General features: G+C 45.1%; 1 protein-coding gene across 3 annotated transcripts in view; it reads right to left on the reverse strand.

Annotated features, from left to right (window-relative positions):
• The window catches only part of LOC136872575 (SUMO-activating enzyme subunit 1), a 189,178-nt gene that overhangs the window by 154,694 nt on the left and 21,057 nt on the right, over nucleotides 1-13,427 (reverse strand). The window lies entirely within an intron of this gene.

The raw sequence follows: 13,427 nt of genomic DNA on the forward strand, positions 1-13,427 counted from the left end.
AATTAGGTCTTGTCAGTTTTGTAAAATTTGTATGTACTTTATGCATTGTTTATTGTAACTTTGTCTATGTATATTTTTCTTATTTTTGGCTGATGATGATGCACACCAGCATCGAAACCGGTACCGAGTATAATAAAATGTTATAATTTTTCTTATAACATTATATGGTATTGAATAGGTGGACCTCTCTTGTTTCCATTAGATAAGGATAAGACACAAACATACTGACTGAAGCCGTAACAACCTTTAACGATCAGCAAATAAGAGACGAGGGCACCTGGGAGCAGGCTGAAAGACAGAAGCACAGGAAAAGTAACATCCCTGTAATAGGCATGAAAGTAGCAGAAGGAAACACGCTTAAAGCGAGTGCCCAAAACGCATGGCTTTATGTGGGACGTTTATACCATTCTATGGATAAGGAAGAATTGGTAACGTTTCTCAAAGAGCGCGGCACTGAAGCGGAAAGAACTGCGTGTGACGAGTTACCAACATGGGGCAAAAGTAAGGCATTTAAGATAGGAATACTGTTAGAGATGTTGGATATCGTTAACCAACCACAGTACTGGCCGAAAGGAGTACTAATCAGGCGGTTCATACATCCTTTTCGAAGGACAATAGAAGGTGCATGATTGCATCACTAAGAACATCAGCAGACTGAGCCAACAGAGAGATGTGCTTACTAGAAACTACAATGCATAACATGGAATATAGAAGGGCTGAAGAATGCGAATAACTCATTAAGTCAGGATAGACTAACGACATATGATATTGTGATATTGCTAGAAACGTTCTTAACAGAAGAATGGATTCCACCAGACCATTATGCGGCATATGTGTTGGCGACGCAAGGATTGATGATGATGATGATGATGCTTGTTGTTTAAAGGGGCCTAACATCGGAGTCATCGGCCCCTAATGGTCGAAATTAAAGAACAAAAATGTCAAATTCATCCACTGACCAAAAAAAAATAATAATGTCGTCATGAAGAATGAATGGACGGACATGAACCCAACAAAAAAAAAAGGAAACAAACAACCCAAATACAGTGGATCAGACTCAAAGATCATAGATAATTGATTACTGACCAAGGGACCACTCATAAAGCACGATGATGTTTGATGTCGAAAGGGGTGCAAAATCCATGTCTAAGGCCCCACAGAATGGTACATGTCGCGAGTAAAGTAGAACCATGGTATTGGCATGTTGGGGTACTAATCAAAAGTAGCGAAACTCACGGTGTTCCACACAGGACGGTACTACTCACAAGTATTGTACTTCATACAGGTAACGCAGACCTATGGTGTTTCTCACACAATGGCGCCACTCATAGCCAACGCAACCCAATGAGTTTCCTCACCTAGGTGTACTAGGCACGGATGCCGGTCCCACGGGTCCCGTGGTGTTCCTCACAGAGTGGATACTAATCAAAGGCAACGCAGACCCACACTGTCGCTCATATAGTGGTACAACTCACAGGCTACGCCCAGACCCGCGGTGTTGCTCACATGGGTAACACGCACGGGTACTGGAAACCTCCAGGCCACGCTCATGACTAATACTAAACACAAACCCATTTCGTACCGAACATAGTGGTACAACTCGCAAGTACAGGCAACCCATGGTGTTCCCCGCATGATGGTACGAATCAAAAGTAGTTTCATGGTTCTAATTCAATCATCCCTCGGTCACCCCTTTTAGTCGCCTCTCACGACAGGCAGGGGATACCGTGGGTGTATTATTCGTCAGCCTCCCCCACCCACAGGGGGGGTGTGTTTGGTCCGCGAGAGTTATTTTATTTCCCTCAAGTCCGCCGGCAAGCCGGTTAGGACCCCCGTATCCACCACCTGGGACGCGCCACGTGGGAGTATCACCTCTCCCCCTGCTGCGCCTGCGTAGCAGGCTCGTGGGATGCAAGGATTATTGGGGCACCCTAAGGAAGAAATATCGTGCCTTATAAGCCCAAGCATATCCCTGTTCGAACTGACGTATAAAACAGACAATGTATTAGTTGTTAAAACTGCACAGTGGACCATAATGGGGGTCTATTTTCCACCAAACACCCATGACAGGACTATTACAGAGGAGTGCAGCACCGCCTTCCTTAATATAAACAAGAAAGAGCCTCTCATACTAGCCAGTAATATGAACTGCCGGATAGATTGCGAGTCCACAAAGACGAAAGTCGTACTGGATTTTCTGGAAGCAGAGGGTTTATCCCTTCTCAATGATCCCGACAAACACTCTCACATAATAGGAGCCGTACAATAGATCTTGTCTTTTCAAACATGAAGGGACTTCACTTCATATGTAACGGTTCAAATCCCGTTACAAGGTAATATCTGTATTTTATTATTGTATCATTATTATTATTATTATTATTATTATGATGTTCGTATTATTATTATTTTATCTGTGAGATTACTATTATTTTGTTATAATTATTATTCAATTCCATGATGCAATGCTTGTCGCTTGCGTATTTGTAATTGAGTGTATGCATATATACATATATGTAGATTAACATTAAATACCTGTACGGTGAGAGTTTCGATGGATCAGATGTGGATGTGATGTCGTCATATTGTTGACATTTCTGCCAAGTCATTGCTACGTCATCGTGAGCATTTAGCAATGCGCTCAGAGACTCAGCCGCTCCAGGGGATTTCGCCATTACATGCAACAGTTTGAGGCGTTGTGGGAGTATGTCATTGTTATTTCTGGAGATTACGTAGCTGTGTCAACCAACGTCTATAAAAGGTGGATGCATATTGTAGCGTCAGTCATTAGTTAAACGGAAGCTGAACAGTGAAGAAGTCTACGAGATGAAGAGGCCTCAGTCGGTCAGTCAACGAGTGTGAACGAGAGATGGAGAAGACTCAGTGAGCCAGTAATTATTGGTCATTGAGAGAGTGAGGCCAAAGGTTGATCGGTCACTTAGTTGAAGACACGGACGCAAGGGCTTACCATGGAGTCAGAGAGGGATACCACCTGCAATGAGGTAACACCATATTGACTTACAAAGAAGTCAGATGATATGGAGAAGAAGCAGTCACAAGGATGTATCACCAAGTTAGGCGTGACACATCTACAGTAAACACCAGATCAAAGGAATACGTCGTAATTACACTCAAAGTGTTGAAGGTACAGTCAAGTGAATCAGTGAGGGAAATATTTCGTATAAATTGTTAAATGTCCGGTCAAGAAGAATTCAAATTTATGGCTAGTTTCTTTCAGTTGCAATGTCATAATTTCATATTCTCATCTGTTTTATCGCAACAAGACTCACTATTTTTTATATATTATTTAAAGAATATATTTTGTTCTATCAAACGAATTTATAGTTTTATTTCAATGACAGTAAAATATCTTAACCTCAAAATTAATGGGGAAACCGAACGCCAATCTCCTTTTCCCAGAACTTATATGGTACGTTGTCAAAAGTAATGATGATGATGCTTGTTGTTTAAAGGGGCCTAACATCGAAGGTCATCGGCCCCTAATGGAACGAGATGGACGAAATGACATATGATAGTTAAAATTTAAAACGGAGCCACTGATTAGAGTTTTAAAAAATGCGATGAAAAATGAGTATGAAATTAAAACAATCAGTGGATCTAATTCGCAATGCCTTATTTTGGAATGAAATAAGAAAAATTACAGGAGATAATGGAATAAGGCATTGCCTGCTAGTACAGATATATATACATACTTTACATTAGACGTGAAAAGAACACATTAAAATACGCAACACAAACTAAAATGAAGTCAATAGGATGAGAGCGTAATTGACACAAAGATACAAGCACAAAGGACATCAATACATACGATAAAACAGACCACTATCCCTCATAAAGCGGATGACAAGGTCTGTTGACTGCACGTCATCACGCAGGATAAGGGAGATGGTATCCGGGAGGTTAAGACTACGGCGAAGATCAACCAGGTCCGTACACTCCGTAAGCATGTGTACCACGGTAAGATGGTCACCGCAGGTACACACCGGAGGAGGTTCTCCTTTCAAAAGATGCGAGTGAGTCACGATACCATGGCCGACCCGAAGACGACATAATACCACGGCTTCCCGCCGCGAAGCCCGAAGGGAAGTCTTCCATACCTTCGTCGTTCCTTTTATCGCTCTCAACTTATTGGGAGGTGGAATGGCCTGCCACTCCAACTCCCAATGGGACATAACATGATGTCGCCGCTGGGAGCGAATATCACTTGCTGGAACCTTGAAAGGCAACGGGGGCAGTGTAACTGCCTCCTTGGCAGCCTGATCTGCTAACTCGTTTCCCTCTATGCCCATGTGGCTTGGGAGCCACAGAAACGTGATTCTGGTGCCGGCATCCCAACACCCGGCCAGCAGGTCCTGGATCCGCTGCACCAGAGGGTGTTGAGGGAAACAGGTATCAATAGACTGAAGCGAACTCAAGGAGTCAGTACACACAAGAAAGCGTCGGCGCTCATTGTATAGTGCGTACCGCAGAGCTCTGCAGATAGCATAGAGCTCTGCCGTGAACACACTACAGGTTTCCGGGAGAGCAAAAAGAAACCGATCATTGTCGACAATGAACGCACAGCCCACCTTCGTATCTGTCCTTGAACCATCCGTGTAGACGACGACTGAACCTGGATAGCGGCCAACAACGGACATGAAGAGCCTCCGATAAATCGAAGGGTCCGTGTTTTCCTTCGGGCCAGTGTGTAGGTCCAGGATTATTTCAGGACGTCGAACTACCCACGGAGGTGCCCCACTCGGTTGTCTGACAAGGCATGGAACCGAAGGTACGTTAAACAACCTGTAACTGCTCTCCAAGCGTATTCCAACCGGCCGCGTAGCTCGAGGACGAGCAGCGTACAGAAAATGGTTGCCATTGTTGAATACGCAAGGATAGCTGGGATGAAGTGGCATTTGTCGCAAATGAGCAGCATACGAAAGAAGCATTTGCTGGCGCCTCAGGTGTAAAGGCGGCACACCAGACTCAGCGAGCAGGCTAGCGATGGGGCTTGTACGAAAAGCTCCCGTCGCCAACCTAACCCCGGCGTGGTGGATGCTGTTCAGCTTCGCAAGAACGCTTGGTCTTGCGGAGCCATATGCTGCACTGCCGTAGTCTAACCTAGATAAAACGTGTGCCCTGTAGAATCGTAGGAGCACCGCACGGTCAGCTCCCCAATTAGTGCTGCTAAGAAATTTCAAGAGATTTAGCCTCTTGGTGCATTGCACTCTTAGCTCCCGCACGTGTGGCTCCCACGATAAGTTACTGTCGAAAAGGAGCCCAAGAAATCGGTAAGTGTCAACCACGGGAAGAGCGACATTTCCTAGATAAAGTTCAGGATCTGGATGTAGAGTACGTTGACGGCAAAAGTGAACAACGGAGGTCTTTGCAGTAGAAAACCGAAAACCATGTTCAAAGGTCCAATGCTCCACCTTCCGGATAGCTTGCTGTAATTGTCGCTCTGCGACTGCCATACTGTGCGAGCTATAGTGAAGAGCAAAATCGTCCACATATAGCGACGGTATTACTGCTGGACCAGCAGCAGCAACAATACCGTTTATGGCAATCGCGAACAGAGTGACACTAAGAACCGATCCCTGTGGGACTCCATTTTCCTGAACGTGGTATTGCGAATATGTCCTCCCTACTCGGACACGGAACAGACGGAGGGACAAAAAATTCGCAATGAAAACCGGCAAGTTACCTCGGAATTTCCATTGATGCAGGACTGAAAGGATATCATATCGCCATGTGGTGTCGTAGGCCTTTTCTAAGTCAAAGAAAACAGCTACCAAATGCTGTTTGCGGAGAAACGCATCCTGGATAGAACTCTCCAGGCGTACCAAGTGGTCAGTGGTGCATCGAGCGGCTCGGAAACCACACTGGTACTCGGACAAGAGTCCTTGTTTCTCCAGACACCACACAAGGCGGCGATTTACCATCCTCTCAAACAGCTTACACAGGCAGCTGGTAAGACAAATAGGTCTATAACTCCCTGCATATTTAGGATCTTTTTCAGGCTTGAGGACAGGAATGACGATGCCCTCTCGCCACTGAGACGGATAGTCACCCTCCATCCAGATTCGGTTGAACACACGAAGGAGATAGAGAAGACTGCCCTCACTAAGGTGTTTCAACATCTGGTTATGGATATTGTCTGGTCCAGGAGACGTGTCCTTGCAAAGCGCTAATGCGCTACGGAGTTCCCACTCCGTAAAGGGCACGTTATAGTCCTCTGAAGCCTGAGTGGCAAAACTGAGATGACGACGTTCTGCCTCCCGCTTCAGAGGTAGGAAGTCACGATGGTAATTCCCGGAGCCAGACACGTCCGCGAAATAGCGAGCAAGATGGTTAGCAATCGAGAGTGGTTCAGTGACGATATTGCCTGCAATGGAAATTCCCGGTACCGAAGATGATCCATGAATACCCGAAATACGCCGAAGTTTAGTCCACACTTGAGATGATGGAGTGTGTGACGTCATAGACGACACATATCTCTCCCATGAAGCCTTCTTGCTTTGGCGAATAAGAACTCGCGCCTTAGCGCGGAATTTCTTAAATGTTACCAAGTTGGCCACAGTAGGATGTCGACGGTAACGTTTATGAGCGAGACGTCGTTCTTTGATGGCTGCTGCTATTTCCTCGTTCCACCAAGGAACGAGTTTTCGGTGAGGAGTCCCCGAGAAGAACGGAATGGACTCCTCAGCAGCAGCAAGAATAACTTGGGTGATGTAAGTTATTTCCTCGCCGACGGTCCGCCTGATATCATCGTTAAAGACAGCTAGTGATGTGTACTTTGGCCAATCAGCATGTTTAAGAATCCATCGAGGGGGAGCCTCGACGGATTTTTGGTTCATCAAAGTAAGAATGATGGGAAAATGGTCACTGTCACAAAGATCGTCGTGTGTGTTCCACCGAAACAGCGGAACCAACGTTCGGCGGCATAGACTTACGTCTATGCGAGAATATGTGCCGTAACGTACACTGAAGTGTGTTGGTTCCCCTGTGTTCAAAATACATAAATCCAGGTCTGTTACCAATGTTTCCAGCTCTCTTCCCCGGGGGCAAGGCGTCTCAGAGCCCCATATGGGGTGATGGGCGTTAAAATCGCCCAACAAGAGGAAGGGAGGTGGAAGCTGATCTAGAAGATCAGTGACATCATTAATGTTAAGAGGTAGCCCTGGCGGAAAATAGACATTACACACTGTTGTTATGACAGGCAGCGGAACGCGAACAGCTACAGCCTCCAGCGGGGTTCTTAGTGGAACCTCCTCGCTGTAGGTATCAGAACGGACAAAAATGCCAACGCCACCGGACGCCCGGTGAGCATAATGTCGTTCTGTCGAGTATAGTCGAAAATTTCGCAATACCGTATGATGATCTGGTCGGAAGTTTGTTTCCTGAATACAGACTATACTCGCCGAATACTCGCTAATGAGCTGGCGCAACTCAGCAAGATGCCTATCATAACCGTTACAATTCCATTGTAACAGTGCCATATTGTAAGTGTGGACTTCTGGGGATTAGGATAGGAGCAACGGAATGCTACCTAACCTAACCTACACTCACATCCCCATCCAAAGATGGAGATTCGTGCTCCATGTGCAGCTCCTCGTCATCAGACGAGGTGATGCAGGCCTTCAACTTCTTTGACGTAGTCCGGGTGCGGGGTTTCTGCCCACGAGGGGAGCGCGCAGGTTTCCCCGAAGGAAGACCTGCTGACGCAGAATCAGGCCCTCCAGGTGGAGGGCGTGACACCCCATTTGTAGGAGATTTGGAAGAGCGCCTATTAAGGGCGTTCTTCTTCCCCGCCGTCGATTCTTGTTTAGACGGGCTGGGAGGGGAGTTCCCAGCCCTGGTCGACGATGCCGCCTCCGCCGGCTTAGGCGCGGCTTTCGCCGACCGTGTAGGGGAAGGAGACGTTGTCTTCTTCCCCTTCTGTACCGGCGTAGGTTTCTTAGCCGGCACAGGCAGATTGGTGGTCGAAGGCCGGGATGGACCAGCCTTCGAGCTTGTTCTCTTTGCGGCGTTGCTGGCAGGAGCAACCGCCGCCTTGGGCGCAGCGATCTTCTGGACAGGTGTTGCAGGTGAAAATGAGGAACCTGGCAGGGACTGAGCTATCAAGCTGAAGTCAAGTGTCTTGGCCGGTGCATTCAGGGAATTAAACTTACGGCGCGCTTCCTGGTAGGAAAGACCATCCAGGGTCTTGATCTCCTGGATCTTCTTCTCACTCAGATAGGTCGGACAGTTCCGATCCCGAGGAGAATGAAGACCAGAGCAGTTAGTGCACTTGTACGGAGGCGTGCATTCCTCCGCGCCGTGAGCTACTTTCCCACATGTACCACACACTGACTGATTCGAACAACGAGATACCATGTGTCCGAATCTCTGGCATTGATAGCACCGCATAGGAGGCGGGATGTACGGCCTCACATCGCAACGATAGGTTGTCACTTTGACTTTCTCTGGCAACACTGACAATTTGAAGGAGACTATAAACGCACCCGTGGCAACGTCTTCACCGTTGACTTTGCGTGTGATACGCCGGACGTGGGTCACGCCGCGGTGCTTCATGTCTTCCATCAATTCATCGTCAGTGTTCAGGACGAGATCGCGGTGGAAAATCACTCCACGAACCAGATTCAAGGTTTTGTGCTCTTCCACTTTGACGGGGATGTCGCCAAAGTGGTCGCACTTAAGCAACCGATCTGCTTGGAGCGCAGTGCTCGTCTTTAAAAGCAAACCACCATTGCGCATTTTCTTCAGGTCCTCCAGTTCACCGTAGACACCTTCAATGTGGCGACTAAAGAGAATCGATTTCACCAGCTTGAAGTCTTGCCCATCGGTCCTGGTTGCAACCAGGAACCTAGGGAAGCTGGAACCCAGACTAAGTCGCTGCGCTTGTTCCCAAGGGGTTGCCCCCCTTAGGGAATCAAAAGTTAAAGACTTGGGTAGCGAACTACCCGAGGTGGCAGGCGGAAGTTGTTTCGACGCCATGCCCGAAATCATCCTCCCCGAATGCCACCCACTCCGATCAGGGGTCTCTGTAGCCGAACCAAGCAGCCAAGGCAATACCCACCTGGTCGTAGCAGGTATTGCCCGGGGTCCGATGTTGAACGATGCCTAATACGGGATGACTGAGGCAATGAGCACTAGGACTCCCTTCCTCCAGTCACCCGCAATAGCATGTACCCCATAGCGTGTACAGAGCACTAACAATAGGAAAAATAAATAAAAATAATTAATAATAATATGTCCTTCTGGCATTCGGCTGTGCGGGGACCTGCGTTGTCAGGCGGATACCACTGCCCGGGTACATGACACTCCCACCCGCCGCGTCCTGGGTGGTTGCTGGCACGGGCTTTCGAGCGTAGTCGCACACATAGGAGCTCCATCGCCGGGCAGCACGCACATCAAATTTTGAATGGTCTACATCTGACCCTCGGAAAAATAATAAAAAATAAAGAGGGGACCATGGCCACATGACCCTTTAAGTCGCCTTCTACGACAGGCAGGGATTACCTATGGATGTATTCAGCCTCTCCCATCCACAGGAGGTCCATCACATTATACCAAACCGCAATCCATGTCCGCGCCAAGGTCGCCCCTTTTTGTCGCCTCTTACGACAGGCAGGGGATACCGCGGGTGTATTCTGCATGTGTGTCCCCCACCCGCAGGGGGTTGTCAAAAGTAAGCTTATTACCTCACACCCTAGAGATAGTCAAAATTCTCATTCTATTATTGCTGCACTGAGTGGTAGCTGGCGCCCTTCAAATAACGTATGTGTAAGTAAGCAGGTAAGAAGTAAGTGTGAGTCCAGGGTTCGACGATTGTGTATTTTATTTAATGAATGTTAATTTTCATAATTTCCATTCTAAATGCAGATATTCAGATTTTTCAATTTAAATGCAGTTTTATATGTTTGTAAATTCAGTAAAAGACTTAGGACCAATTACACATGAAACAGATAGTACTTCAAGATGTAATTATCAGAAAGCATTTACCAGTCATCACGGACGTCAGAAACAACGTAGACTTCCACCTACAACGAAAGACAAATCCCAGGACGATTAATAGTGACCGTCTAGTAGAGGAAGTAGCAAAAGCACCAGATCTACTAAACATGATACGACATGGAGATTTAAAAGAAGTAATACATTCAATGGAAAACTTGTTAGAAAATTCAAAGGAATTAGCAAGATCACATAAACGCAGAGCTAACCATGGTTTAATGCTAGTTGCTCTGAGGCAAGAAGAAGTGCCATTTATGCTCTTCATGCAGTGACTCATACAAACACTGACACAAACGTACAGAATTATTCGACATTAAGGAGATTTTACAAGAAGATAGTTAAGAAAACTAAGGAAGCGTATCAGCATCAAATGGAAATCCAATTGGTAGAAAAGGCAGAAGAAAACCCATACAAGGCTCTGCAACCGAGGCAACCGAAATTTCCTAGGCACATGGCAATGGAAACATGGACACCACATTTTGGCAAGGTACTGTAAGCAAGGGACTCCCGACCGATTAAGAGAAATACTAATGAAACACATTTAAATATCCAGTTGTTCACAGAGGACGAAGTAGAAGTGGCCATTCTGCAGAGTAAAGATGGAAAGGCTTGTGGTCCAGATAACATCTTCAATGAACATCTTAAACAAACCTTAATAGTGTTCAAAGCGGTTCGGACAGCCATCATGAATCAATGCCTCATACAAGGAACCATCCCTGACAGATGGAGGTACGCCACTCTAAAATGTTTTACAAGGGGAAAGGAAATACTGGAGATCCCGATGCTTATCGGGGTATCGCTTTAGAATGCATTCCGTTCAAGATACTGACAAAGCTTATCACAAATAGATTGACTGACCTCGTGGACTGTAAAATACCTAAAGAGCAATTTGGGTTTCGCAAGGGAAGATCTACTCTACAAGCAGTTAAGTGTCTACAAGATGACATACAGGAAACGACGAGATACCCGAAAGGAAAATTACACGTAGCTTTCATAGGCTTTTAAAGGCCTTTGACTCAATCAATAGAATGTTACTGTTGGAAAGACTGGAGCATGTCTTGGAAAGTGATACATCTCTCTTAGTTCTGATACGAAACATATTCACAGAAAACTATGTACAGATTGATGACAAACTGACAAAATCTATTCCAATAGAGCAAATGACAGGAGTGCTTTAGGAGGAACCACTGAGTCCGATCCTGTTTAACATAGCGGCCATGGACGCAATAACAGGAGTAAATTCCAGTAATGTAAAAATATATGTTTACGCGGATGATATGGCGATTGCGACACCATGTCATGCAGATCACATGACACAATTTATTATAAGAATGAAAGATTAACGGCGGTCGCATCCTTTAAATACCTGGGAATGATGCTAGACTACAGGAACCACATTCACACTTCACATCAAGGACAAGGTCGCAACTGCGATAATAGCAATGCACAACATCTTACACATAAGGAACCTCTCAGTGTATACAGCGATAAAGCTATTCACAGTGAAGATCTCGCCTATTGTGAGCTACGGATTGCATCTAATATGGGACCGTCTTTCTAAGAGCAATTTTCTGGAATTGGAAAAGATCAGAGTACTCAGCGTAAATTTACCCCCTCACGGTTAGTATATGAGCTGGTGAGAGAAAGGTTCTTTATAGAGGATCTTCGAGAATGGATGCAATTATATTCTACACCTGTGTATCACAGTGCATTGAAAGAACTACATGACAAGAAGAAATATGGAGCACGTTTTACACCACGGATGCTATGATGACTCAAAACTGGCAACGTCCAAATTACGACTTATGACATATCATGACACGATTCGCTGTGCATGGATTCCATCACAAAATATGTGACAAGACAAGACAACACGACCCTACTAATGACTGTACTTGCAAATCGTGCATGAAACAATGCGATCGGTACATTCTTCGGGAGTATATGGAAAGAACAACATCGTTGACCTCATTTTGTAGTGAATGATCAATGTACAATATTGTATTTATTTCTTGGCCATTGGCTGCATTAAATTCTATTATTATGAAAGCGAGGATGGCCTTCCATAGGCTAAAACAATGTAAAACTGGAAGTATACCAGACTAGAAATCAGGAATAGGCCTATCATCAATAACAAAAATTGGAGAAGACTCCATACTTGATATGCGGTCACACAACTTCAATAAAATATTCGAGGTTATAATTGAAACAGACTTCTGGAAGAGAACCTGAGTATCCTAAGGACGGTCTGATCTGGTTTACAAATGGATCAACAGCAAGCTCAGGGATAGGCTCAGGGGTATATGGAATGAGACCAGGAAAAAGCACTAGCTTTCCGCTAGGAAGATATCCTACGGTATTCCAGGCAGAAGTTTATGCAATATAACAATGCATATATGAAAAAATAAGAAGATCCTATACTTTAAGAAGATTCTTATATATTCAGACAGCCAGGCAGCACTGAAGACTATAATAATCCCTAAAGTGAACTCAAAATTGGTGGAAGAATGTCTCAATGCCCTAACTAAAGTGGGATGACATAACAAACTTAAAAAGATATGGGTCCAAGGACACAAGGGCATTGAAACAAACAAAAAAGCTGATGAACTTGCACGAAAGGGATCGGCATCAAACTTTCCTGGACCAGAGCTGGCTCTAGGAGTATCCAAATGCTCCATAAGAGAAGCTATCAAAGACTGGATCAAAAAGGGACACAGGAAAAGATAGAAGACCAACCCTGGTATTAAACATGGGAAAAGGATTATCAATGAACCATGTAAGAAAACAGCTGAAAAGTTACCTAAATGTAACAAAATCCAGGCTTTTCTCATGGGTCATGCTCCTGTGAAAAAGCACCTAAATAAAATGGGTATAATCAAAGGAAACCTAGACTGCAGATTATGTGGGAAGGAAACAGAAACAGCCCATCACATAATCTGCTCTTGCAAAGTTTTAGAGCACAGAAGATTCAATCTTTTTGGGAGACTGACAATTGAACGAAAAGAAATTCATACAGAATCCATTATGGGACTGTATTATCTAATCAAAGACACAGGGATAATGGACTCGTGTTAATTACATAGGGTAGTACAATAAGCCTCCAGGCTACAGTACATCCGGAGCTCAGCTGACGGGCCCTTTGGGGAGGAAAAAAAAAACATCATTTGTCTGCCTGATTTTGTTAGACTTGTTATTCCATCATCTACTACAATGTCATTGTATGTCAAGATGTCTTCTATTATTTTACTAATGTAGTCTTTCCAATCATGTCTTCAATGTGTTGCAGTAGATGTTTTGTGTCTGTAAGATCAAAAGCCTTTTTGTCATCAATGAAGACTGCCTAGTATTTTCCCTTGGGCATTCATAGTACTGATTAAATGATAGGAGGTAAGAGGATTACCATGAATGTAAAGAAC

Source organism: Anabrus simplex, chromosome 4, assembly GCF_040414725.1.
Source record: "Anabrus simplex isolate iqAnaSimp1 chromosome 4, ASM4041472v1, whole genome shotgun sequence".
In the NCBI taxonomy this organism is placed as follows: Eukaryota; Metazoa; Arthropoda; class Insecta; order Orthoptera; family Tettigoniidae; genus Anabrus; species Anabrus simplex.